The following is a 27,556-nucleotide window of genomic DNA, read 5'->3' as shown; positions in this document are numbered from 1 at the left end:
TCCCATCACACACCCAAAGGATGGGCTATTTATATATTCACTTCAGGTCACCGCTACCTACACTCCCATCACACACCCAAAGGATGGGCTATTTATATATTCACTACAGGTCACCGGCCGCTACACTCCCATCACACACCCAAAGGATGGGCTATTTATATATTCACTTCAGGTCACCGCCCCCTATACTCCCATCACACGCCCAAAGGATGGGCTATTTATATATTCACTTCAGGTCACCGCCAGCTACACTCCCATCACACACCCAAAGGATGGGCTATTCATATCTTCACTTCAGGTCACCGCTCCCTACACTCCCATCACACACCCAAAGGATGGCTATTCATATGTTCACTTCAGGTCACCGCTCCCTACACTACTATCACACTCCCAAAGGACGGGCTATTTATATATTCACTTCAGGTCACCGCCAACAACACTCCAATCACACACCCAAAGGATGGACTATTTATATATTCACTTCAGGTCACCGCTCCCTACACTCCCATCACACACCCAAAGGATGGGCTATTTATATATTCACTTCAGGTCACCGCTCCCTCCACTCCTATCACACACCCAAAGGATGGGCTATTTATATTTTCATTTCAGGTCACCGCCCACTACACTCCAATCACACACCCAAAGGATGGACTATTTATATATTCACTTCAGGTCACCCCTCCCTACACTCCCATCACACACCCAAAGGATGGGCTATTTATATTTTCACTTCAGGTCACCGCCAGCTACACTCCCATCACACACACAAAGGATGGGCTATTTATATATTCACTTCAGGTCACCGCCAGCTACACTCCCATCACACACCCAAAGGATGGGCTATTTATATTTTCACTTCAGGTCACCGCTCCCTACACTCCCATCACACACCCAAAGGATGGGCTATTTATATATTCACTTCAGGTCACCGCCAGCTACACTCCCATCATACACACAAAGGATGGGCTATTTATATATTCACTTCAGGTCACCACCCACTACACTCCCACCACACACCCAAAGGATGGGCTATTTATATATTCACTTCAGGTCACTCCCCCCTACACTCACATCACACACCCAAAGGATGGGTTATTTAAATATTCACTTCAAGTTACCACCCATTACACTCCCATTGCACACCCAAAGGAGGGGCTATTAATATATTAACTTCAGCTCACCGTCCACTACACTCACATCACACACCCAAAGGATGGGCTATTTATATATTCACTACAGGTCACCGCCCGCTACACTCCCATCACACACCCAAAGGATGGGTTATTTCTATATTCACTTCAGATCACCGCCATCTTCACTCCCATCACACACCCAAAGGATGGGCTATTTATATATTCACTAAAGGTCACCGCCATCTACACTCCCATCACACACCCAAAGGATGGGCTATTTATATATTCATTAAAGGTCACCGCCATCTACACTCCCATCACACACCCAAAGAATGGGCTATTTATATATTCAATAAAGGTCACCGCCATCTACACTCCTATCACACACCCAAACTATGGGCTATTTATATATTTACTTCAGGTCATCGCCCGCTACACTCCCATCACACACCCAAACGATGGGCTATATATATATTCATTTCAGGTCACCGCCCGCTATACTCCCATCACACACCCAAAGGATGGGCTAATTATATATTCACTTCAGATCACTGCCCGCTACACTCCCATCACACACCCAAAGGATGGGTTATTTCTATATTCACTTCAGGTCACCGTCCGCTACACTCCCATCACACACCCAAACGATGGGCTATATATATATTCATTTCAGGTGACCGCCCGCTACACTCCCATCACACACCCAAAGGATGGGCTATTTATATATTCACTTCAGGTCACTCCCCCCTACACTCACATCACACACCCAAAGGATGGGTTATTTAAATATTCACTTCAAGTTACCACCCATTACACACCCAAAGGAGGGGCAACTAATATATTAACTTCAGCTCACCGTCCACTACACTCACATCACACACCCAAAGGATGGGCTATTTACATATTCACTTCAGATCACCGCCATCTACACTCCCATCACACACCCAAAGGATGGGCTATTTACATATTCACTAAAGGTCACCGCCATCTACACTCCCATCACACACCCAAAGGATGGGCTATTTCTATATTCACTAAAGGTCACCGCCATCTACACTCCCATCACACACCCAAAGGATGGGCTATTTATATATTCAATAAAGGTCACCGCCATCTACACTCCTATCGCACACCCAAACGATGGGCTATTTATATATTTACTTCAGGTCATCGCCAACTACACTCCAATCACACACCCAAACGATGGGCTATATATATATTAATTTCAGGTCACCGCCCGCTACACTCCCATCACACACCCAAAGGATGGGCTATTTATATATTCACTTCAGGTCACCGCCCCCTACACTCACATCACACACCCAAAGGATGGGCTAATTATATATTCACTTCAGATCACTGCCCGCTACACTCCCATCACACACCCAAAGGATGGGTTATTTCTATATTCACTTCAGGTCACCGTCCGCTACACTCCCATCACACACCCAAACGATGGGCTATATATATATTCATTTCAGGTCACCGCCCGCTACACTCCCATCACACACCCAAAGGATGGGCTATTTATATATTCACTTCAGGTCACCGCCCCCTACACTCACATCACACACCCAAAGGATGGGCTAATTTTATATTCACTTCAGATCACTGCCCGCTACACTCCCATCACACACCCAAAGGATGGGTTATTTCTATATTCACTTCAGGTCACCGTCCGCTACACTCCCATCACACACCCAAAGGATGGGTTATTTATATATTCACTTCAGGTCACCGCTCCCTACACTCCCATCACACACCCAAAGGATGGGTTATTTCTATATTCACTTCAGGTCACCGCCCGCTACACTCCCATCACACACCCAAAGGATGGGCTATTTATATATTCACTTCAGTTCACCGTTCCCTACACTCACATCACACACCCAAAAGATGGGCTATTTATATATTCACTACAGGTCACAGCCCGCTACACTCCCATCACACACCCAAAGGATGGGTTATTTCTATATTCACTTCAGATCACCGCCCGCAACACTCCCATCACACACCCAAAGGATGGGCTATTTATATATTCACTTCAGGTCACCGCCAGCTACACTCCCATCACACACCCAAAGGATGGACTATTTATATATTCACTTCAGGTCACCGCCCACTACACTCCCATCACACACCCAAAGGATGGACTATTTATATAGTCACTTCAGGTCACCGCCCGCTACACTCCCATCACACCCCCAAAGGATGGACTATTTATATATTCACTTCAGGTCACCGCCCACTACACTCCCATCACACACCCAAAGGATGGACTATTTATATATTCACTTCAGGTCACCGCCCACTACACTCCCATCACACACCCAAAGGATGGACTATTTATATAGTCACTTCAGGTCACCGCCCGCTACACTCCCATCCCACCCCCAAAGGATGGGCTATTTATATATTCACTTCAGGTCACCGCTCCCTACACTCCCATCACACACCCAAAGGATGGGCTATTTATACATTCACTTCAGGTCACAGCTCCCTACACTCCCGTCACAAATCCAAAGAATGGGCTATTTATATATTCACTTCAGGTCACCGCCAGCTACACTCCCATCACATACACAAAGGATGGGCTATTTATATATTCACTTCAGGTCACCGCCAGCTACACTCCCAACACACAGATGGGCTATTTATATATTCACTTCAGATCACCGCCCGCTACACTCACATCACACACCCAAAGGATGGGCAATTTATATATTCACTTCAGGTCACCTCCCACTACACTCCAATCACGCACCCAAAGGGTGGGCTATTTATATAGTCACTTCAGGTCACCGCTCCCTACACTCCAATCACACACCCAAAGGATGGGCTATTTATACATTCACTTCAGGTCACAGCTCCCTACACTCCCGTCACAAATCCAAAGAATGGGCTATTTATAAATTCACTTCAGGTCACCGCCAGCTACACTCCCATCACATACACAAAGGATGGGCTATTTATATATTCACTTCAGGTCACCGCCAGCTACACTCCCAACACACACCCAAAGGATGGGTTATTTACATATTCAATTCAGATCACCGCCCCCTACACTCCCATCACACACACAAAGGATGGGCTATTTATATATTCACTTCAGGTCACCGCCATCTACACTCCTATCACACACCGAAACGATGGGCTATTTATATATTCACTTCAGGTCATCGCCCGCTACACTCCCATCGCACACCAAAATGATGGGCTATTTATATATTCACTTCAGGTCACCGCCCACTACACTCCCATCACACACCCAAAAGATGGGCTATTTACATATTCACTACAGGTCACCGCCCGCTACACTCCCATCACACACCCAAAGGAGGGGCTATTAATATATTAACTTCAGGTCACCGCCCGCTACACTCACATCACACACCCAAAAGATGGGCTATTTACATATTCACTTCATTCACCGCCCGCTACACTCCCTTCACACACCCAAAGGATGGGCTATTTATATATTCACTTCAGGTCACCGCCCGCTACACTCCAATCACACACCCAAAGGATGGGCTATTTATATATTCACTACAGGTCACCGCCCCCAACACTCACATCACACACCCAAAGGATGGGTTATTTCTATATTCACTTCAGGTCACCGCCCGCTACAGTCCCATCACACACCCAAAGGATGGGTTATATATATAGTCATTTCAGGTCACCGCCCCCAACACTCACATCACACACCCAAAGGATGGGTTATTTCTATATTCACTTCAGGTCACCGCCGGCTACACTCCCATCACACACCCAAAGGATGGGTTATTGATATATTCACTTCAGGTCACCGCCAGCTACAATCGCATTACAAACCCAAGGGACGGGCTATTTATATATTGACTTCAGGTCACCGCTCTCTACACTCCCATCACACACCCAAGGGATGGGCTATTTATATATTCACTTCAGGTCACCGCTCTCTACACTCCCATCACACACCTAAGGGATGGGCTATTTATATATTGACTTCAGGTCACCGCTCCCTACACTCACATCACACACCCAAAGGATGGGCTATTTATATATTCAATTCAGGTCACCGTTCCCTATACTCCCATCACACGCCCAAAGGATGGGCTACTTATATATTCACTTCAGTTCACTGCCCACTACACTCCCATCACACACCCAAAGGATGGGCTATTTATATATTCACTTCAGGTCACCGCTCCCTACACTCCCATCACACACCCAAAGGATGGGCTATTTATATATTCACTACAGGTCACCGGCCGCTACACTCCCATCACACACCCAAAGGATGGGCTATTTATATATTCACTTCAGGTAACCGCCCCCTATACTCCCATCACACCCCCAAAGGATGGGCTATTATATATATTCACTTCAGGTCACCGCCAGCTACAGTCCCATCACACACCCAAAGGATGGGCTATTCATATCTTCACTTCAGGTCACCGCTCCCTACACTCCCATCACACACCCAAAGGATGGCTATTCATATGTTCACTTCAGGTCACCGCTCCCTACACTCCTATCACACTCCCAAAGGATGGGCTATTTATATATTCACTTCAGGTCACCGCCAACAACACTCCAATCACACACCCAAAGGATGGACTATTTATATATTCACTTCAGGTCACCGCTCCCTACACTCCTATCACACACCCAAAGGATGGGCTATTTATATATTCACTTCAGGTCACGGCTCCCTCCACTCCTATCACACACCCAAAGGATGGGCTATTTATATTTTCATTTCAGGTCACAGCCCACTACACTCCAATCACACACCCAAAGGATGTACTATTTATATATTCACTTCAGGTCACCCCTCCCTACACTCCCATCACACACCCAAAGGATGGGCTATTTATATATTCACTTCAGGTCACCGCCAGCTACACTCCCATCACACACACAAAGGATGGGCTATTTATATATTCACTTCAGGTCACCGCCAGCTACACTCCCATCACACACCCAAAGGATGGGCTATTTATATTTTCACTTCAGGTCACCGCTCCCTACACTCCCATCACACACCCAAAGGATGGGCTATTTATATATTCACTTCAGGTCACCGCCAGCTACACTCCCATCATACACCCAAAGGATGGGCTATTTATATATTCACTTCAGGTCACCACCCACTACACTCCCACCACACACCCAAAGGATGGGCTATTTATATATTCACTTCAGGTCACTCCCCCCTACACTCACATCACACACCCAAAGGATGGGCTATTTATATATTCACTTCAGGTCACCGCCCCCTACACTCACATCACACACCCAAAGGATGGGCTAATTATATATTCACTTCAGATCACTGCCCGCTACACTCCCATCACACACCCAAAGGATGGGTTATTTCTATATTCACTTCAGGTCACCAGCCGCTACACTCCCATCACACACCCAAACGATGGGCTATATATATATTCATTTCAGGTCACCGCCCGCTACACTCCCATCACACACTCAAAGGATGGGCTACTTATATATTCACTTCAGGTCACCGCCAGCTACACTCCCATCATACACACAAAGGATGGGCTATTTATATATTCACTTCAGGTCACCGCCCCCTACACTCACATCACACACCCAAAGGATGGGCTAATTATATATTCACTTCAGATCACTGCCCGCTACACTCCCATCACACACCCAAAGGATGGGTTATTTCTATATTCACTTCAGGTCACCGTCCGCTACACTCCCATCACACACCCAAAGGATGGGTTATTTATATATTCACTTCAGGTCACCGCTCCCTACAGTCCCATCACACACCCAAAGGATGGGTTATTTCTATATTCACTTCAGGTCACCGCCCGCTACACTCCCTTCACACACCCAAAGGATGGGCTATTTATATATTCACTTCAGTTCACCGTTCCCTACACTCACATCACACACCCAAAGGATGGGCTATTTATATATTCACTACAGGTCACCGCCAGCTACACTCCCATCACACACCCAAAGGATGGGCTATTTATATATTCACTTGAGGTCACCACCAACTACACTCCCATCACACACCCAAAGGATGGACTATTTATATATTCACTTCAGGTCACCGCCCGCTACACTCCAATCACACACCCAAAGGATGGGCTATTTATATATTCACTACAGGTCACCGCCAGCTACACTCCCATCACACACCCAAAGGATGGGCTATTTATATATTCACTTCAGGTCACCGCCTAAGAATGCCCATCACATTGCCGCTCCATTTCTGACCCAATCACTATAGCATATTTGTGCACTCTGTGTAACGCATGCGCAGTGGGGGTTTTCTGAATTTTTCACGCAAATAATCGCTCAACTATGTGAACACCAGCATTGCATGCAGTGATTTATTTTGTTCTCCCCATTCTCTCAGCCTTCAGCCGATATCTCCTTAATTTACATTTGCTTTCATAAAGTGCATAAGTTGGAGCACTCTGCTTTAACGTTTGATTATTGTTTTGCATCTCTCGGAAGGAATGTGGGTCTCATTCAGACCCGCTCGCGAGCGCTGTACGCTCGCAAGCGGGTCGATGGTGCCCAAGTGCGCATGCGCACGACGGAGGGAGCTCCGTCGTGCGCATGCGCGAGACCCGGCGAACGACGGGGAAGCCGTCGCTCCAGGTCTCGCACCAAAGGGGGCGTGCTGTCGACGGTGAGTGACAGCACGCCCCCTTTGGTTGGCGTGCCGGGGGCGTGGCTGCCCAGACGGAGGCGTTCCCATGGGAACGCCTACCATCTGGGTCCGGCCCCACTGACATCACTAGTGATGTCAGTGGGAGTGATTTTGGCTCTGATAGAGCCAAAACAACTCCTGGGCTTGCGGCAGCGAGACCCTACCGCAGGGTCTCGTCGCAAGTCCGATGGTCTTGACCATCGCGACCATCATCATGGACGCTCGCATAAGCTGTGGGTGGTAACCCACAGCTATGCGAGCGTCCAAGAGGCCGCACTATTAAAAAAAAAAAACGCCCTGATTCAGAGCGGGTGCTCGTTCAGAGCGTCCGGCTCTGAATCAGGCACTGTGTTCTTACCAGTGGAGGCTCCAGAGGTGGGGCTGCAGCGCAGACCAAAATTTAAATAGGGCAGCTAAACCAAGTGCCAGTGAGTCCCGGCCGGCAATATTTGAAAGGCTAGTCGGTGTGTCTTCCCTATTTGAATTTTGGACTGCACTGCAGCCCCAACTCTGGAGCCGCCACTGCTACACTGCCTCCCTCCAGCATCTGACAGGTAGGACTGAGCCAGCGGTCTCTAGGACCTGCCAGAGCTCAGCCAGATACCCGACCTCTGACGTGCTACTGCGCACGCGCTGCATTTACTTCCTTGAGTTCTGGAGACTCTCACAGTATAGAGCCACATATCTGGACTGTAAATATACTATACTACCACCATTATAGTACATGGCATCACCGCTATCATTAACTGGTAGTCACTACCACACCCGGCGCACTAGAAGGCTCAGCAACATCCTGAGCTCCAGAGGCTGCCTATTGTAATAATCTGCATACCGCTGTTACACCTGAAATATCCCTGTGTCTTTTGCCACTTCTTGTTCTACCTAAACCAATAAATCTAAAAACTGTTTAAGCTGTACCACGTGTGTACTAACTGCCCCAGCACCAATAACTGCATTACATACTTAGCAACACAAGCATCTTGTCCAAGCACATTATATCCTGGTTTAAATATTGTCTGGAGAACTACTGCTCCCAGCACAATTCGCTTGCGCATTATAGTGACAGTCTACTCTGCTGTCAGGTCAGACCCAGCTTGCTGTCACCCTGATACTCTGCTAATAGCAACTACATCATACTTCCCTACCCTCCCGATTCGGCCGGGAGCCTTCCGAAAATCGTGTGCCACTCCCGGCCCCCCGTAAAGACAGGCAAGCCTTCTTGCCCCCGGGGAAGTGTCCGCACCCCCCCGCCCCTCCCCGCGGTTAAAAGTATAAACCCTGGCAGTGGGGGGGGGGGCGGTGACACGATTCACGCTGAATCTCGTCATCGTGGTTCCGCCCCCTGCTGCACAATGCTGTCACGCTCCCATGCTCTGCCCCCGATGATGTGTCAGCTGCCGGGCTGCCGGGCCCCGCCCCCATTGACAGCGTCACGCCCTCGCCGTGTAAGCCCGACCGCTCCCTCCCGGAAAGAGGGTGCTAAATGTCGGCAAGCCTGAACTACTTTGATTTACAACCAATTTCTAGGTTTTGGACCTGCCACTCCACCCCCCATATTTCCACATTTATAGCTGGATACCCACCGTTTCTTTCCTCCCCCTCATTTGTTACTTTGAAAAAACACGAGTAAATATCTATTTTTTTTTAAGTGTAATAATAGGTAAGGCTCAGTAATATTATACCAACATCTCTTGATGGGAAGGTATTACACTGTCAGGCAAATTTTGTTTCTGCTTTATTTTTGTATGCTTCTTTGCAGAGAAGGAAAAGAGGGCCTAATTCAGACCCGCTCGCGAGCGGTGAGCGCTCGCAAGCGGGTCGATGTTGGCCCAGTGCGCATGCGCACGAGGGAGCCGGCTCCGTCGTGCGCATGCGCAAGACCCGGATAGCGACGGCCAAGCTGCCGCTCAGGGTCTCGCTACAAAGGGGGCGTGCTGTCGATGGTGAGTGACAGCACGCTCCCTTTGGTGGGCGTGCCGGGGGCGTGGCTGCCCAGACGGAGGCGTTCCCATAGGAACGCCTACCGTCTGGGGCCGGCCCGACTGACATCACAAGTGGTGTCAGTGGGAGTGCTCTCGGCTCTGATAGAGCCGAAAGCACTCCAGGGCTTGCAGCAACGAGACCCTACCACAAGGGTCTCGTTGCAAGCCCGATGGTCACGATGGTCTTGACCATCGCGACCATCTTTTTGGCCGCTTGCTATAGCTGTGGGTGGTCACCCACAGCTATGCGAGCGGCCAGGAGGCCGCTCTAAAAAAGAGAAGGACGGCCCTGATTCAGAGCTAGGGCTCTGTCAGAGCGTCCGGCTCTGAATCAGGGCCAGAGGCCTTTCTTTCCCAGGCCCCAGCCCTAAGTTACACTCTATGGCCCGTATTCAATTGCCGGTGAAAGGTCCCGGACTTTTCGCATGCCGGAGATTTCGCCGTCATCGCTAGTTTTGCTCCCGGAAAAGTATCGCGCTCGTCACCTCTTCCGGAAAAGTATCGCGCTCGTCACCGCTTTTCGTCCTATTCAATTGCAAAGGACGCGAGAACGGTACCCAGCGAAACTCAAATCGGCAAAAAGTCCTGTCAGATTTGGGAAATCAGCCTGACACCCCCCAAAAGATGCACTGACATGGGGGATCACTATGGATACCCCCAAATAGCCCTGCTGAAGGTATTTGGGGTGCTTAAATGCTCTCAATAGCTGCTATTTAGTGTATTTCCACAAGTGGTGAAGAATAGCATTTAGCTGTTTTTTTGGCATAAATAAGTAGTCTCAGCAAATTTGGGGTACATGAAAATGGGTGCAAGCATGGTTAAAAATCGCTAAAGTGCGTTTTTCAAAAACCTTCAGCAAGCACCTGCAATCAAAAAAACACCTGGGGCATACTTGGGGGACCCCCTGGAGTGTATTTCGCTAGTTTTTAAGTTTGTCCCCCAACTTTGAACTTTTTTGCCCCCAAAATAAGTACTTTTTTGGGGTGTTCTGAACTATTTTTCCCACTTTTTTTATGCAGATTACCTTTGGGGGACTGTCCCAAGGCTGCACCCCAAACCCCCAATTCTGCACTTTTTTCCAGCTCCTTTCAGAAGCGAATCTTTCCCGCTGGTTACAGAGCGCAGACTTTTCGCACCGGCGAAAAGAGTTTGGAATTGAATACAGGGAAAAGTTCTTGCCTGGAGAAATGACGTCATGGGCGAGAACTTTTCGCCAATCTCGGCTTTTCGCCGGCAATTGTATACGGCCCTATATTGTAGAGAAAAGGGACAGGGGAATGTAATACCCTGTCACTCACTGGGTTGTTGCCTCTAAAAAAAACAACCATTAAATGTCAATAGATTTCAGAGTTGATATCTTACTACCAATATCTGTACTCAGATGTGCCTTCGTTTTTTTTAATCTTTTTTATGCCTTTCAGCTGAACATTTTTCTCTAAGCCTGTCTGACATATACGCAGTACACGCTACCTTTAAAAATATAGTCAAACATACTTGAATGGTTTATCATGGTGCAGCTAGTCTGCCAACAAAGTCTCTGCCTGCTTCTTGCAGGTCTATCTCCGGCTCCAGCCTGGCTTGGCTTGGCTGCCACAGTTACACAAATACAGTCTGGGTGGCCTTCCCTGTATCCTACAGATTTAGGCCCTGGCTTCCTCAGCCTCCTGGCCCCCAATGGCTCGCTTAGCTTCACTGGGCTCTCTGACTGGTCTGCCTTCTCATCAGCCCACACCTGAGCTCTATCCACAAGGCAGCAATTAGGCATCTTCCAACAATGCTTTTCTAGTCTGTGTGGGCAGATCTCCCCTGCCCCACACAGAATCTGCTGCTCACCAGTGCCACCTCTGGTGATACTGCCACACAGCATATATGCTTCAATCTGCCCCCTTCATCCTTTCTCTCACCATAGGCACAATCCCATCCTCCTTTAAACACACATTCATCTCACCAATTAAGAAGACACATGCTGACCGAGCTTCTCTCTCAATTCACCATATTTCTCTCCTTCCAAATTACTCGAGAAACTTTTGCACAATTGCATATCTTGCTTCCACTGGGACATCCCTTGCAGAAATGATCAACAAGTATAGTCTAGCATCACCTCTCTGCCGATTACAACACCTTTACTTACCTTCTTCCTGCACACACAACTCCATTGGCCTTTGTTACACAGGTCTTCCCTGACTTCTTGCTAGAGATCTGAGCGGACCCCTATGTTTTGTCAAAACCACCCTCAAATGTTATGGCTTTGGCAAACCACCCTCAATTGTTTTGGTTCGGTTTTTTTTTTGATACCTTTAAAATTGATAAAAACAGTTAAAATCATGTAATTTGGACCTGTTTACATCCTAGCCAAAACCCAATATTCAGTTTTAAATCCGAGTACTGAACTTACAGCAGACCTCCTCGGATCCCCAAAAGTGCTCAGAGTCGGTACTTGATTGGACTCAAAACGTTAGGGTGTGTTCGGTTTTCAGGAGAACCTAACCGCACATCTCGTGCTTCTTACGTAGCCACTCCTTTAGTGCCTCTGGCCAATGGCGTAAGTTCATCCCAGACGCCCAGAGGCAAGTTATCATTTGGTGCACCCCCATCACAGCCTCTAACACTGTAATATAGTATTTTGCAAGCAGATACACCTGCAGTTGCACACAGAATACAGACATGCCATGGAGGAGTGATAAATAGAGTTGTGGGTGAGGGGGGCTACCGAACCTGTCACACTGACAAAAGAAGCTGCTGAGGAGCAGCAACAACAATAAGTAAGGACAAGCTATAGATATACAGAGGCGCCAGCTGATGGTCTGATATGGAACCCTCCACTAGTGTATAGTGGCTTCTCAGTTGTTGGGTAGAGGTGCCATGTATTGGGCGGCCGTGACGATACACTCCGGTGACAAAGTTACAGCCCTAAGCGGGGTGAATATATTGTGGGCAATGAAGAAGGTGCCCCTTCAGTGCTGGACCCCGGTGGCAGGCGCTTCCATTGTCTCCCATAGTTCTCCCTCTGTCTCTGGCTCTGTCTCCACTCCCACTCTCTCTGTTGAGGTCCCACAGGGCTTCGTGTCTGCCCTCTGCTTTTCTCACTGTGGGTGGGATATATAAACACCAAATATGCTGTCAAACCTCTGAAAATTTAGTTTTTAGAGGTTTGACCACATTCCCCATATGCACCAAGCTTCGAAAAGCGAAACTTTCTGGAGCTTGGACCCAATAAGAACGCCATTTAAAAATGGTCTTGCCTGATAGAAGACTATGAGCTTTCCTTGAGGGATCCAATAGCATCCCTCCCAGGGTCCCCCATGGCTCGCTCATGTGCTGGTCGATGGCCGGAAGTCTTTATTACGCAGAGGACAGCTCTTAGCAAGAGAGATAACTTTTTCTCTCTTTTATGTAAACAGTATTTTCCCTTCTGTCTGATGCTGTAGAGCCTTACAAATCAACAATAATAATAATAATAATAATAATCAGTTAAAGGACTGTTAGCTGCAGTGTATCCCAGTCCTTGGCCACGGAAACATCTCACTGTCGATGCAAACAGCCTTTATAACCACATTTTTTTACCTATTTGTCAATTCTCCAATCTCATTACTTTTATATAAAGGACAACTGAGGTTACCAAAAGTTAAAAAAGGGCAGACTAGATGGGGCAAGTGGTCCTTATCTAGTGTTCCCGCTAGGCTGTTTCAGCGGGGCGCCGCGCCCTGCCCTATATCTGAAGGGCAGAAAGCACCCTGCACTCCAGTGCGGCACCCCACTGAAACAGCCTGGGGTTCTGTCCTCCACTAGCGGGCCGCAGTGTCCGGCGAGTGGGGAAATGGCAGAGCAGCGGTCACCGGCGGTGTATTGATGCCGGGCGCATGCGTCCGGCATCCATTCAGTGACCGCGACGCTTGGGGGCTGCCCAGCATGTCCGTAAGTGCCGGGCACGCCCCCAAGAGTGACGAAAAGGGGACGCGTCATAAAGACACGCCCCCTTTTCGTGGCAACCCCCCTTCGGCACACTCAGAAGTGCCCTTACTCTAGGTCCGGCGCCCTGCCTGCCGCCAGACCTAGAGTGAACACTATTATCTGCCATCAAATTCTTTGTTTCTATGTTTCTAATTATTAATTTTAGCAACTTAACACCATAGAGCAGTATAAGCTAGGTATCCTCTAATATATATTTCTTCTGGCAGGGAGATAGGTTACTCACCTGTACATCAATTGTAATATGGTCTAGCGTTCCCACTAGACTGTTTTAGCCCTTCTGGAGGGCAAAAAGCGCCCTGCCCTCACAGCCTGCGGGTGCCGTCTTCACCCGCAGGTTGCAGTGTCCCGCGGGTGGGAAAATGTGCGGTGACCCGGTCACCGCCGGTGTATAAACGCTGGGCGCATGTGCCCGGCATCTATTCTCCCTGTCAGCAACGCTTGGGGGCTGCCCGGCGTGTCTGTAAGTGCCGAGCACGACCACCAAGAGTGACGAAAAGGTGACGCGTCTTATAGACACACACCCTTTTCAATGGCCACGCCCCTTCGGTGCGCACAGAAGTGCCTTCTCTAGCTTTGGCGCCCTGCCTGCCGCCTGAGCTAGAGTGAACACTAATGGTCTGAAGCTTAAGGGTCTTGTAGTTAGTGCACAAAGTGCTAGGGCCACAGATCTCTGACTGCAACATCTTGTTGAGATGTATGATGTCAAACATTTCGTATCATGGGTGCTTTTTCAGCATGTACTGTACGCACATTGGTGGATACCCTGTAATAGGTCAAAATATATAATTGTTTAAGGTATTATGGCAAGCAGAGCGATAACCAGGGCTGTGCAAAAGAAACAACCACCCCGGGAACAAACCTGAAGGAGAAGAGCAGGAAATGTAATATTATAGGCAGGGCCGAAACTAGGATTTTTGTCACCCAGGGCAATTAATTTGGTACCCCCTTGTAATTCCCCCATAGTAATGCCCCCTGCAGCAGTGCCCCTATAGTAATGTCCCTTCTCCCTTCAGCAGTGCACCTATAGTAATGCCCCCATACAGAACCGGATTTAGACCTCATGGGGCCCTAGGCAAGATACAAATTTTGGGCCCCCATCCCTCAAACAATCCATATTATATATATCAATCGGAATAATTCCCTCATTATTCTGTTTGTTTGTGTGTGTGTGTGAGTGACATTGTAAAAACTGTGCATATATCCAGTAGGTGTCAATAGGGCAAGATAGACATGTTTATATATTTATAGTGTGTATATGATATGAATATGTGTATCTTGCCCTACTGACACCTACTGTACTGTGATATATGCAGTTTTTACAGTTTCATGCAGGCAGCTCATCAAAGTAATACCCTACCTGCCTGGCCTTGCTGGGTGCTGCTGCTAGTGGGTGGCGGGCCTGGCAGGCTGGCAGAGTGGCTGCTGGGCGGGCCGCGGCCGGAGCTACTTGGAGTAGCTGAGACAGGGCGGCGCAGTGGTAAACGCAGGATTTTGAAGGGAGGGTTTCCAAATACTTGGTTACAGAACCAATGAAAAAATATCTCACCAGAATAACCCTGCAACATACACATTATTGTGTAGTTCAAGTGTTTTCATTATAATAAACAGTATAGGAGCATATGTATCAAAGCTTGATGTGAGATAAAATTGTGAGATATATATCATCAACCAATCAGCTTCTAACTTACATTTTGCAGGCTGTGTTTAAGAAATGATAGTTTGGAGCTGATTGGTTGGTGATATACAGTATATTTCACAATTTTATCTCACATCAAGCTTTGATACATATGCCCCATAATGAGCAAAATCAGATAGCACTCAGGAATCCTCAGCGATAATGAAAGAACGCTGACACAGATAGTATGATCGACGTTTTGGAGCAGGGATGGGGAACCTCAGGCCCGGGGGCCGTATAAGGCCCCCGGAAACATTTGATATGGCCCCCGGAACTTCTTTCTGCTAGCCTCATTTGACTAGCAGGGTGCAGCAGTGCCACCTGGAGTGTCCTTAGGTTGCGTCAGACAGTCACACCACTACCCTTACAGCTCCCCGGAGCATTCTCAGGATCACCGGCGATTGTGGCCCTGCCCCTGTGTGATATCACTCGGAGGGGGCATGGTCAGCACCAGGCCCACAAATAATGTTATATATATCAAAATGGCCCTCGGCAGAAAAAAGGTTCCCCACCACTGTTTTAGAGAGTGAATATTTTTTAACTGAGGGTTCCTGAGTGCCATCTGATTTTGCACATTACATTTATTTTATAGGGATGGGCACATGGACATGTTGCATTATTTGAACCAGGAGAGTGCCGGGCAGTTTGGATATATTATGTATAATAGCTATGCCCTCTCAGACACACGCATACACACCTCTTTCACTTACAAACATGCATGCAAATAAACCACAGCCACCATCATTTATTAAAGATGCCCCCACCGAATGAAGATAATGGAGAGAGGAAGGGAGAGAAGGACCCATACATAATACTGCTACATTTTTATATTTTGACTGCATACTTGTTATATAGTTATCTCAGGTAGGGTAGATCATGTGCTTATCAAACTGAGTTGCACACACACTCACCTCTCAATTAAAACACATCCACCGTCATTTATTCAGCAAATAAGCCACCATCATTTATTAACGCAAGTTACAACCCACCATTATTTATTAAGACGCGCCCCCCCCCCTCCCCCAACACCCACTGGCATGCAAGTGAGGCATACACCTGCATTGGCTATCGGGACATCACTGAGTGGAAGACAGTGATGTCTTCACCCGGTCAACATACTTTATTAAAGACTACCTCCTCCCCGGCACCCCTCGACATACGAGACACACCTGCTGAGTTAGTGGAGACAGTCACTGCCTCTCCCGGCCAGCTCTGTCTGAAATCTCCATGAGAGAACTCACTGCCTGAGAAGAGCTGCGCTCTGCTGCTGTAGCTCCCCTCTATTCTGGCAGCGGGCAGCCTCTCAGTGTAAATATAAGGAGACAGCTGCCAGCAGAAAAAAAAAACGTGGTCAGATGCGCGGCGATGGATCGACGGGTAAGGGGGTATTCTACCTGCGTGTGCGTATGCTGTGGGCTCGGTGAAGGTGAGTCAGCATCACTCTTCTCTCCTGCGCAGGCGGCCCCGACACACCTTGACTGCACACACACTCTCCGAGAGAGCACTGTGCAGTCTGCAGACAGCAGCGCGGGACCGCGGGACGTCACGCGGTACTCGGGCAGTGCTCCTCTGGGAGCGCTTTCATCAGGCGGATTTCTTTGGGCAAAGGGTTTCCTAATGGGAAATCCGGCCCTGCCATTTTAATGCCCCCATAGTAATGCCCCTGTAGTAGTGCCCATATAGTAATGCCCCTGTAGTAGTGCTCATATGGTAATGCCCCTGTAGTAGTGCCCATATAGTAATGCCCCCGTAGTGCCGCTTACAGAAAAAAAAAAACACTACTTACCTTAGTCCCGAGGAGCGGCCGGGCGGACCGGATGGCGGTGGACGGTGGAGCGGGGTTTAAGGTAAGTAATGTTTTTTTTAAGGTGGCACTGGAAAAATATCTGGAAATGGCCCCATGTAAACAAGATTAAATCAACTGTATATGGGACCCAGAGTAAACATCAGTAAGGTTAGCACACCATTAACCCTAGCCACATTACAATACAGAGAGCATTCATGTGACCACCATAAGCCACCCAGCCACCCAGAGCATCTCTGTGACTGTCATATGAGTACAGACAGCATCCCAGTAATTGCCATACAGTACAAAGAGCATCCCAGTAATTTCTAGCAGCCATAGGACATGGTGCCACCCCATCCCCCACCCACATGCATATAGTCAAATAGTGGATAAAAAAAACAGACAACAGTCAGGTAAAGGCCCACTAGGAAAAATCCTGGTAAAGCCAATGGCCAATCCACCACTGGTCCAGAGACAGGACCAGATGCTCAGAGCTATAATTGTTATCCCCTACATTTGTATCAACTATACACCATACTTGCCCACTCTATCGAAAGGCTTTTCCCTGTATCTTGTACGTCAGGTAAAAAAATTCTATTTTGTCTTTGTTACATTTTGCAAGTAACTTTTCTTATGAATCTTTAAATGTTGTAATTCAAAAATGTTAATTGAAATCTAATGTTCTCCTGGTCATATTCGTAGCTGACACAGGGCCTGATTCAGAGCCGGACGCTCTGACCAGAGCGCTCGCTCTGAATCAGGGCCCTCCTCCATGAAAATGTAGCGGCCTCCTGGCCGCTCGTATAGCTGTGGGTGACCACCCACAGCATATGCGAGCGGCCAAAAAGATGGTCGCGATGGTCTTGACCATCGCGACCATCGGACTTGCGACGGAGACCCTGCGGTAGGGTCTCCCTGCCACAAGCCCTGGAGTGATTTTGGCTCTATCAGAGCCAAAATCACTCCCACTGACATCACTAGTGATGTCAGTGGGGCCGGCTTGAGACGGTAGGCGTTCCCATGGGAACGCCTCCGTCTGGCAGGCGCGCCCCCGGCACGCCCACCAAAGGGGGCGTGCTGTCAATCAACATCGACAGCACGCCCCCTTTGGTGCGAGACCCGGAGCGATGGAAAGCCCGTCGCTCCCCGGGTCTCGCGCATGCGCACGACGGAGCTCCCTCCGTCGTGCGCATGCGCAGAGGGGAACATCGACCCGCTTGCGAGCGTACTGCTGCTCGCGAGTGGGTCTGAATGACCCCCACAATGCATGTAATGTAACACACTGATTATATTAATTTGAATAATTGTACTATATGGGGGTCACATGTCTGTACTGCAAGGTGGCCATTCAGAGCCATTACTGCGTGAGCGGTACCTCCTCCCAGGGTGCAGGGCTTAGGAGGCAGCAATGTCGCTGTCCCGGGGCAACTGTATTTGGCATGTAGGATGCCTGAAACTGCAGCCTGACGACTAGAAAGCCACTACCAGGAGCATTCTTTGAAATGGAATCGGTATGAAATTCCGACGGCTGAATAGCCGCTAGTTCTCATTCCGATGCTGGAAGCCCGATGATCTACAATCCCGACTGGGGCTGGTAAGTATGCTAACCCTCCCTTCTCCACCCCTAACCCTAACCCTCCTTTAGTAGTCCCTAACCCTAACCACCCCCCAGTGGTGCCTAACCCTAACCAACCCCCGGGTGGTGCTAGCCTTAACCACCCCTTCCCGCACCCTAAACCTAACCCTCCCCCGGGGGGGTGCCTAATCCTAACCTCCCCCCGGGGGTGCCTATCCCTAAACCCCCCTCCCTGTAGCCTAAGCTTAATAAACCTAACCACCCCATCCCAGAGAAAACGATATACTTACCCGGCTGTGGACAATCTGGATGGCCGGCATACTGATGTTGTTTGGGACATTGGCGTCGGCATTATGGCGGGCGGCAGGATTCCAGTGGCTGTATATCGACGTCCAGGATCCCGACCGCCGGGAAACTACATCCCTGTGAAACACCTGGACCTGAGGCACCAAACGACCCTGATCCGGGTAAAGGCAAGGACCTTGAGACAATACGTTCAGTCGTTGAGGTAGCAGGAACGGAGTGTCGATGGAGAGACTCCAAAGATCTGAGTACCAATGACATCTGGGCCAAGCTGGAGCCACCAGCAGGACAGTGCCTCCATCTTGTTTGAACTTCCGAAGAACTCAAGGAAGAAGGGAGACTGGAGGGAAGAGGTACGCAAACTGGAAGGTCCACTATACTGACAATGCGTCTACAAAGATTGCCTCGGCATCTCTTGTTCTGGACCCGTACACAGGCAGTTTGTTATTGTGTCGGTAAGCCATGAGGTCCACCTCTGGGAGGCCCCATCTGTTCACTAGGAGTTGAAACAACTCTTGGTGAAGCGACCATTCACCGGGATGCACGTCGTGACGGCTGAGGAAGTCTACTTCCCAATTGAGAACTCCCAGAATGAATACTGCCGAAATGGCCAGGATGTGACCGAGACACTTCTTCCTTGATGGTTGATGTAAGCCACTGTTGTGGCATTGTTGGACTGAACCTGTACGGGTTTTCCGTGAAGTATGTGCTGGGCCAGGTTGAGAGCCCTGTAGACAGCTCGAAGTTCCAATATGTTGATTGGCATGGTTGATTCAACCGATGTCCAACGGTCCTGAGAGGAGTGCGGACTACTCACTGCACCCCAGCCCCAGAGACTGGCGTCCGTTGTTAGAATTACCCAGTCCAGGATCCAAAAGGGGCGACCTTTGGTTAGATGAGATGTCTGTAGCCACCAAGATAGAGACAAACGCACCTCTGGAGAGAGCACCATCATCTGAGCTATGATCCGCTGGGTTAACCCATTCCACCTGGAGAGGATCAGCCTTTGCAAAGGCCTGGAATGGAACTGAGCATATTCCACCATGTCAAAGGTGGACACCATGGATCCCAGAACCTGCATTGCTGAGAGGATCGACACTCTGCGACTGTGGAGATATCTGTGCACTCAAAGTTGAAGTGTGGAGATCTTGTCTGATGTCAGAAAGATTCTCTGATCCTGAGAATCCAGCAGGGCTCCCAGATGAATCATTCTCTGTGAGGGATTCAGGGAGGACTTTTTTAGGTTGATTAACCATCCGTGCTTGTGCAGGAAGGCAATGGTTAACTGCAGATGGTGGTGAAGCACTTCTGGGGATCCTGCTAGTAGCAGAAGGTCGTCCAGATATAGTAACAGTCGGACACCCTGACCACGTAGGTGGGCGCCATGATAGCCATAATTTTGATAAACACCAGTGGAGCTGTAGATAGTCCAACGGGCAGAACCTGAAATTGGAAGTGTTGCTGTAGTATAGCAAACCAGAGATATCGCTGATGTGAGGGCGCTATAGGTACATGTAGGTATGTGTCCTGAATATCCAGAGATACCATGAAGTCCCCAGGCTCCATAGCTAGGATGAAGGAGCGTAGGGTTTCGATCCTGAACCTGGGTACCCTGAGGAATTTGTTCCAGGATTTGAGGTTGAGAATAGGCCAAAGCGACCCACTTGGCTTCTGAACCAGAAAGAGAGTAGAATAATAACCAGTCCCTCGCTGAGATAGTGGGACTGGCACAATTACCCCTGCTTGCAGAAAGGACTGTATGGCTTTCTGGATTTGTAAGGCCCTGTTCAGGTCTGAAGGAGGATTTGTGTAGAAACACTGGTGGGGAAATGAGAGGGCATACCCGTGAGAGACCACTTCTCTTAACCAAGCATCCGTTGTGGTTTGACACCAGCTAAGGACAAACTGAAGAAGTCGGCCTCCCACTCTGGGATATCCCAGAGGAAGGCCCGTCCCGTCAGGCTGAGGGTTTATCCTCTGGTTTTGAAGCAGGACTCTGGTGTTCCAGGTCTGCTTGGTCCTGGGTTTGGCAGCCCTAGTGGAAGCAGACTGCCTAGGAAAGGACTGACCTTCAGGCTTTCCCTGAGGACGAAAGGACTTCAATGATGTAGTCTGAGGCCTAGTAGATGAAGGCAGAAATGCAGTTTTTGATGCTGCCAACGTGGTTGCAATCTTGTCAAGGTCTGGGCCAAACAAGATCTCCCCAATGTAGGGTAACCCTTCTAGGCCTTTCTTGGAATCCGCATCTGCCTTCCATGGGTGTAGCCACAGGGTACGGCGGGCAGACACAGCCGCGGCCGAAACTCTGGAGGTTAGAAGACTGGCATCCAATGTCACCTCTCCAATATAGGAAGCTGCATCTCGAATGTGAGCAACAAAGACATCTGAACCCTAGAAGCATCTGAGCAAAAAGAGTTTGCAAGTGCGTCAGCCCAGCTGTCTATAGCTTTAGCCACCCATGCAGTGACCATGGATGGACAGGCAACAGCCCCTGAAAGAGAGTATATAGATTTCAGGCAAGCTTCCACTTTTTTATCCGTAGGATCCTTCAAGGAAGTAGCTGTAGGAATAGGCAACATAGCGTTTTTAATTAAACGAGTAACATATGAATCCACCGCAGGGGGCGTTTCCCATTTTGCACAATGAGCCACAAGAAAAGGGTAACATGTGGTCAGACGTTTTTGTACTTGAAACCTCTTACCAGGAGAATGCCAGGTTGCAGCCATGTGTTCAGCTAGTTGATCCGATAAAGTGATTCTGCTGAAGCCACTTTCTGTCGTTTAAACAGAGGGTGCTTGGATTTAGGGGCTGGCTCGTCATCTTCTATTAATAAGATGGATCTGACAGCTCGTGCCAAGGCAAGAATATTAATTTTTGACCGACTTTCATCCTCCTCCAGAGGGGAGTCAGGGTTAGAGAGATCAGCATCTGCTGCCTCCTGAGATGATTATTCAGAATCTGAGAGTTGCGTGGACTGTGACAATAACACAGGACGCTTAGAGGGCTTACTGGGTAAGGGCTTCTCACCTTGCAACATGGTTTGAAAGGCATTAGATGTAGCCATTAGACTCTGCACAGAGTTAGAGTGTACGTCTACCCATGGTGGGGGCACAGGAGGTACATGTATCGCCTGAACCTGTTGTGGCCACCCCAAAGGGGGAATTACGGCCTGCTGTTATAACCACATAGGGTGAACGACAGCCGGAATCGCTAGGCAGTCCGCAATAGTGGCCAGAACCTGAGAAAATGAAGCCATGGGGGGCTCTCGTAGAGGCGCTGGGTTGTCTGACGGGCCTGGTGGAGTATAGCACTTACTACATAACCAATCTTGTATCAAATACTCCTCACTTTAGCCTGCAGCACATAAATTGCATGATAGCAGTATGAGTGCAGATGCCTGTAAGTTACTCTTGTCTTTGCTAGACATAGCTGCAGAGTAATATGGCACACAATATGGTACTGGGCATAATGCAACCACCGTGTATGTAGGATACTAGTAGAAATGCAATATACTGGTCCTGTCTTAGGCTTGGGTAAGCTGCAGGAGCATGCAGTCCAAATATGGCACAGTGCAACGACCAACTGTCTGTGACAAACCTCACAAATACTTAGTTCTATATATGTGAGGTACAGGAAAACCCCTGAACACACCTGTATGTTAGGGTAAAGTCAGAAAAAAAGGGTAAAGATATATGCTGACAGTAGAATAGAAAACAGACAGGCAGCGCTAGCATCAGTCACAGATAATACAGAAATAAAATATAACTGCAAACTGGCACTACAATCAACTACACAGACTCAGTGTCTGGTAGGCTATAGCGCTACATACACAGACTCCAGGGAGAGGTGTGTAGAGGGACCGGACCCTGCATATTCCTGAGAGCTGTGGCTGTGCCTTAGAGAAAATGGCCACCAGACACCTCAGAGGGGGCGTGGTCAGAGGAGAAGAGCACCTCAGGGAAGCAAGACCTCAGTGGAATGACGCCCTAAGCTGAGGGGAGGGGCCGCTGACCTCCCCATGCCAATTATTTACCCACCAGGACGCTGGTTCCCGCACCATGTGTACCCTGGTGGTCTAGTGGATGGCGGTGGCTGGAGCCTGCGTCCACACTCGCCACTTACGGTCTGTCCCCTGAGACCGGAGGTATGACTGCTAGCGCGCGGCCGCCTTACCTGTCCCCTTAGCGTCCGGCTGCAGTCTAGGTCCTCCTACAGGGCCTTGGCTAGCACTGACCCCGGGATGCCCGCCGAGATCCCCAGATCTGTACTGGCGTCGCGGCATCGGAGGGGTGACGGAGCAGCAGCGCAGACATCCCACAGACAGTCTGCTGCTGCGCGCTCTAAGTAGTAAAAGTAAAAATAAAGAAATCATAAAATAAAAAGCTTAAGGGCTGCCTAAGCAGCCCCCAGCGTAATGGTGACCGACTCCGGCCGGGCATCAACGAAACTGAGGTGCCTCTGGCTCGGGGGCGGGGTATAGGGAGTGGCCTGGTGCATCCTGGGAGCTGAATGCTTTAACTGCGTGGTGCCCGGATTCCAGATCCACCACCTACACCCCAAGGTCTCCCTGTGGAGTCTATGGACCCTGAAGAAGAAACATGGTTTCCCTGAGTTTTTTTTGTTATAAATTCGCCGGCAGGGAAGTGCATTACTTCCCTGTTCTTTCCGGCACTCCTCCATGATTGCTCTGCCCCTTCTGAGACAGCAGCCAATCAGAGACCAGGGCATATGCATATGCCGGGTCACCTCCTGCTGACTGCTGGCTGCCCCCGCTGACCCAGTGCCTCCCACCCTGCTCTGATCCTACCCCTGCTGCCACTATAGTAAAGAGACCCTGCATATGCATATGCCAGTTCACCTCCATCCAGACTGCCTGCTGCCGCAGCACCCTCGTCCTGTTCCTACCCCTGCTATTAGTTTCTGGGTGACAGGCTGCAGTTCAGTACAGGAGAGGCACTGTACAGGAGAGGTAGTGTCTGGGTGATAGGCTGCAGCTCAATACAAACGAGGCAGTGTCTGGATAATAGGCTGCAGCTCAGTACAGGAGAGGTAGTGTCTGGGTGATGGGTCGCAGCTCAGTAGAGAAGAGGTACAATACAGGAGAGGTTGTGTATGAGTGATCGACTGCATCACAGTACAGGAGAGGTAGTTTCTGGGTGACAGGCTGCAACTCAGTACAGGAGAGGCACTGTACAGGAGATTTATAGTCTGGGTGAGAGGCTGCAGCTCAGTACAGGAGAGGCACTGTACAGGAGAGGTAGTATCTGGATTATAGGCTGTAACTCAGTACAGGAGAGGTAGTGTCTGGGTGACAGGCCGCAGATCTGTACAGGAGATGTACAATACAGGAGATTTATAGTCTGGGTGACAGGTTGCAGCTCAGTAGAGAAGAGGTACAATACAGTAGAGGTTGTGTATGAGTGATAGGCTGCATCACAGTACAGGAGAGGTAGTTTCTGGGTGGCAGGCTGCAGCTCAGTACAGGAGAGGCACTGTACAGGAGAGGTAGTGTCTGGGTGATAGGCTGTAACTCAGTACAGGAGAGGTAGTGTCTGGGTGGCAGGCTGCAGCTCAGTACAGGAGAAGTAGTGTCTGGGTGGCAGGCTGCAGCTCAGTACAGGAGAGGTAGTGTCTGGGTGATAGGCTGCAGCTCAGTACAGGAGAGGCACTGTACAGGAGAGGTAGTGTCTGGGTGATAGGCTGTAACTCAGTACAGGAGAGGTAGTGTCTGGGTGGCAGGCTGCAGCTCGGTACAGGAGAGGCACTGTACAGGAGAGGTAGTGTCTGGGTGACAGGCCACAGCTCAGTACAGGAGAGTTACAATACAGGAGATTCATTGTCTTGGTGACAGGCTGTAGCTCAGTACAGGAGAGGTACAGTAGAGGCTGTGTATGAGTGTTCGGCAGCAGCTCAGTACAGGAGAGGCACTGTACAGGAGAGGTGGTGTCTGGGTGATAGGCTGTAACTCAGTACAGGAGAGGTACAGTAGAGGCTGTGTATGAGTGATCGGCAGCAGCTCAGTACAGGAGAGGTACAGTAGAGGCTGTGTATGAGTGATCGGCAGCAGCTCAGTACAGGAGAGGTACAGTAGAGGCTGTGTATGAGTGATCGGCAGCAGCTCAGTACAGGAGAGGCACAGTACAGTAGAGATAGTGTCTGGGTGATAGGCTATAGCTCAGAACAGGAGAGGTACAGTACAGTAGAGATAGTGTCTGGGTGATAGGCTATAGCTCAGAACAGGAGAGGTACAGTACAGGAGAGGTGATTGAAGTGGTGGGAGCAGTGAAGGATCAGAGCAGTGGTTCAACAGAGCCCAGAAGAGGAAAGCAGGGTCTTTACCAAATTAGATAAATCAGCAGGTGTGGTAAGAGTGGGGCATATGGCTTCTAAAGGGACAGGTGTTATGAAAAAAAAAATGTTAACATTATATTGAGATATCTCGTATTTAGGGGATGCAGTCAGGACACCGACGGTTTAGGAGATATTTGAAGCTGCTCCTCTTCTTTCTGATGAGGTACTGTATTTACTTTCACAAAGACCATCACTGGGAGACAATTACAGGCACAGGTGTACACTACAGCCAGTGAGTGTGGAGTATTGACTGGATGACGCAAAGTAATACATTACTGGTGTGCACATGAGCCCAGTCATTCATATATAAGAAATATTGTCTGCACACAATATACTATAATACAGTGGTATAACTATAAAGTCAGCGGCACCTACACAATGAGGACCAGACATAAAAACAGACATAACACAGTTGTATTTACAGCATAATCGTAGTCAACAGCACCCTACACAGCCTGCAGTGTGGGGACAATATTACACACTGTAGAAACAAACACGTACAGTATGTATGAATATATAAACGTACATATGTACTGTATGTGTATGTATGCATATATATTTATCTATCAATCAATCGCTAGATTTACACACACACCACACCACATACATATGCATGTATGTACAAGTATAATCACACACACCCATATGCATGTATGTACAAGTATAATCACACACACCCATATGCATGTATGTACAAGTATAATCACACACACCCATATGCATGTATGTACAAGTATAATCACACACACCCATATGCATGTATGTACAAGTATAATCACACACACCGCACCACGCAGGATCAGGAGTCACCGAGGGCTCTTACCGTTCCGCACCTCACCCCGACGGTCCCTGTGCGTTGAGCACCTGCCGCTTCCCGGATACAACCGTCCCTGAGAAATCCCGCTAATCCCGGGTCTTGCAGCCCACCATGCTCTGTAGCCCCTGCGCTGTTACAGTAAATGCAGGAACACCCAGTGATGCCTGCTACGATGTTGCGTGCTCCTCGACTAGTGGAGGTGTCACATTCCGTGGGGTCCCAGATTAGTCACAATTTGTATATTTTAGTGCCTGTGGCTTCATGTAGCCCCCACTATGCAATAGTCCTGCAGGTGATGTTTCATAAAGCAAAACCGTATTTATATAGGCAATATGAAAAGTAAATCTAGATGTAAATCTAATACCCCAGGTGGTTCATTCATGTGCATGTATATTTATATGTAGTAAGTGCTTTATGAATTATGGCCTCCGTTTCTATTCTGTCAAACGGAGCCTTTTCCAGATGCAGGAGGGAGAGCTGGCTGACATCATACGGTGACAAAAAGGGAAACCCCCTCCTCTTCCCCTCCTCTCCTGCTTCCCCATCACCTCCCTTCCTTTCCCAGTATTGCAAGTCCTGATACCCAGCACTCGCTGTATTCAGTCTTCCAATCCCATAACGTGTTACAAAGCGATCCTCATTGCACCATTTGGTTAGCAAAGCATCAAAAATAAAGAATCTCATTTTTGGGGTGTACTGAATTTTCCATAACTAGAATCCCTGCTGTAGTCCTTTGTCCAGAGCCAGTTTTCTGTTAATACGTTGTTAAATAAATTAATAGTTCGAAGACATTTTTTGTATAATTTATTTTTACATAAAAAGAATATACAAAACATTGAAAGGTGAGTAAACAATAATATTATAAAGAAAAATATATTCATTGTGTAAAAAAAAACAACAATACAAAGCAGAGTTTTGTACCTTTCTAGTTTTTGCCTTTTACATGTTACTTTAAGGCTTGTGTAGCCAGATGATAATTGTCAAAATAATAAGGTCGGGATGTACTAAGGTTGCGGTGACCATTCCGCCAGTCACCGCAACCTTACTAATCGCATATGTACTAACATATGCGATTAGTATCACAAAGGACAGCTCTTTGCGAAGCAGCCAACGCTGGGTGACTGGGTTTCCTTGGGACCATGCCCCTTCCGAGCCCCGGGAGCTTCCTGCTGGAAACCTGTGCAGGAAGCCCCGGGCTCCTCATCCTCCTCCTCCCTGCACCTGGAAGAAGAGTAGGAGGAGGCGTAAGACCCAGGAGGAGCGCGGGCCGGTG

The 27,556-nt window shown here is 48.7% G+C and overlaps 1 protein-coding gene across 1 annotated transcript in view; it reads right to left on the bottom strand.

Annotated features, from left to right (window-relative positions):
• LOC148508676 (gamma-aminobutyric acid receptor subunit alpha-3-like) overlaps window positions 1-26,763 on the bottom strand; it is a 496,671-nt gene extending 469,908 nt beyond the window's left edge. Inside the window, exon 1 of the mRNA XM_088444226.1 lies at window positions 26,290-26,763. The gene's annotated coding sequence lies outside the window, so the exon portion shown is untranslated. The remainder of the gene's footprint in view (window positions 1-26,289) is intronic.
• Between the last annotated feature and the right edge of the window lie 793 nt (window positions 26,764-27,556).

The sequence above is a fragment of the Taudactylus pleione genome, unplaced genomic scaffold, assembly GCF_031769625.1.
Source record: "Taudactylus pleione unplaced genomic scaffold, aTauple2 ptg000352l, whole genome shotgun sequence".
In the NCBI taxonomy this organism is placed as follows: domain Eukaryota; kingdom Metazoa; phylum Chordata; class Amphibia; order Anura; family Myobatrachidae; genus Taudactylus; species Taudactylus pleione.
This window is presented reverse-complemented; position numbering and strand designations above follow the sequence as displayed.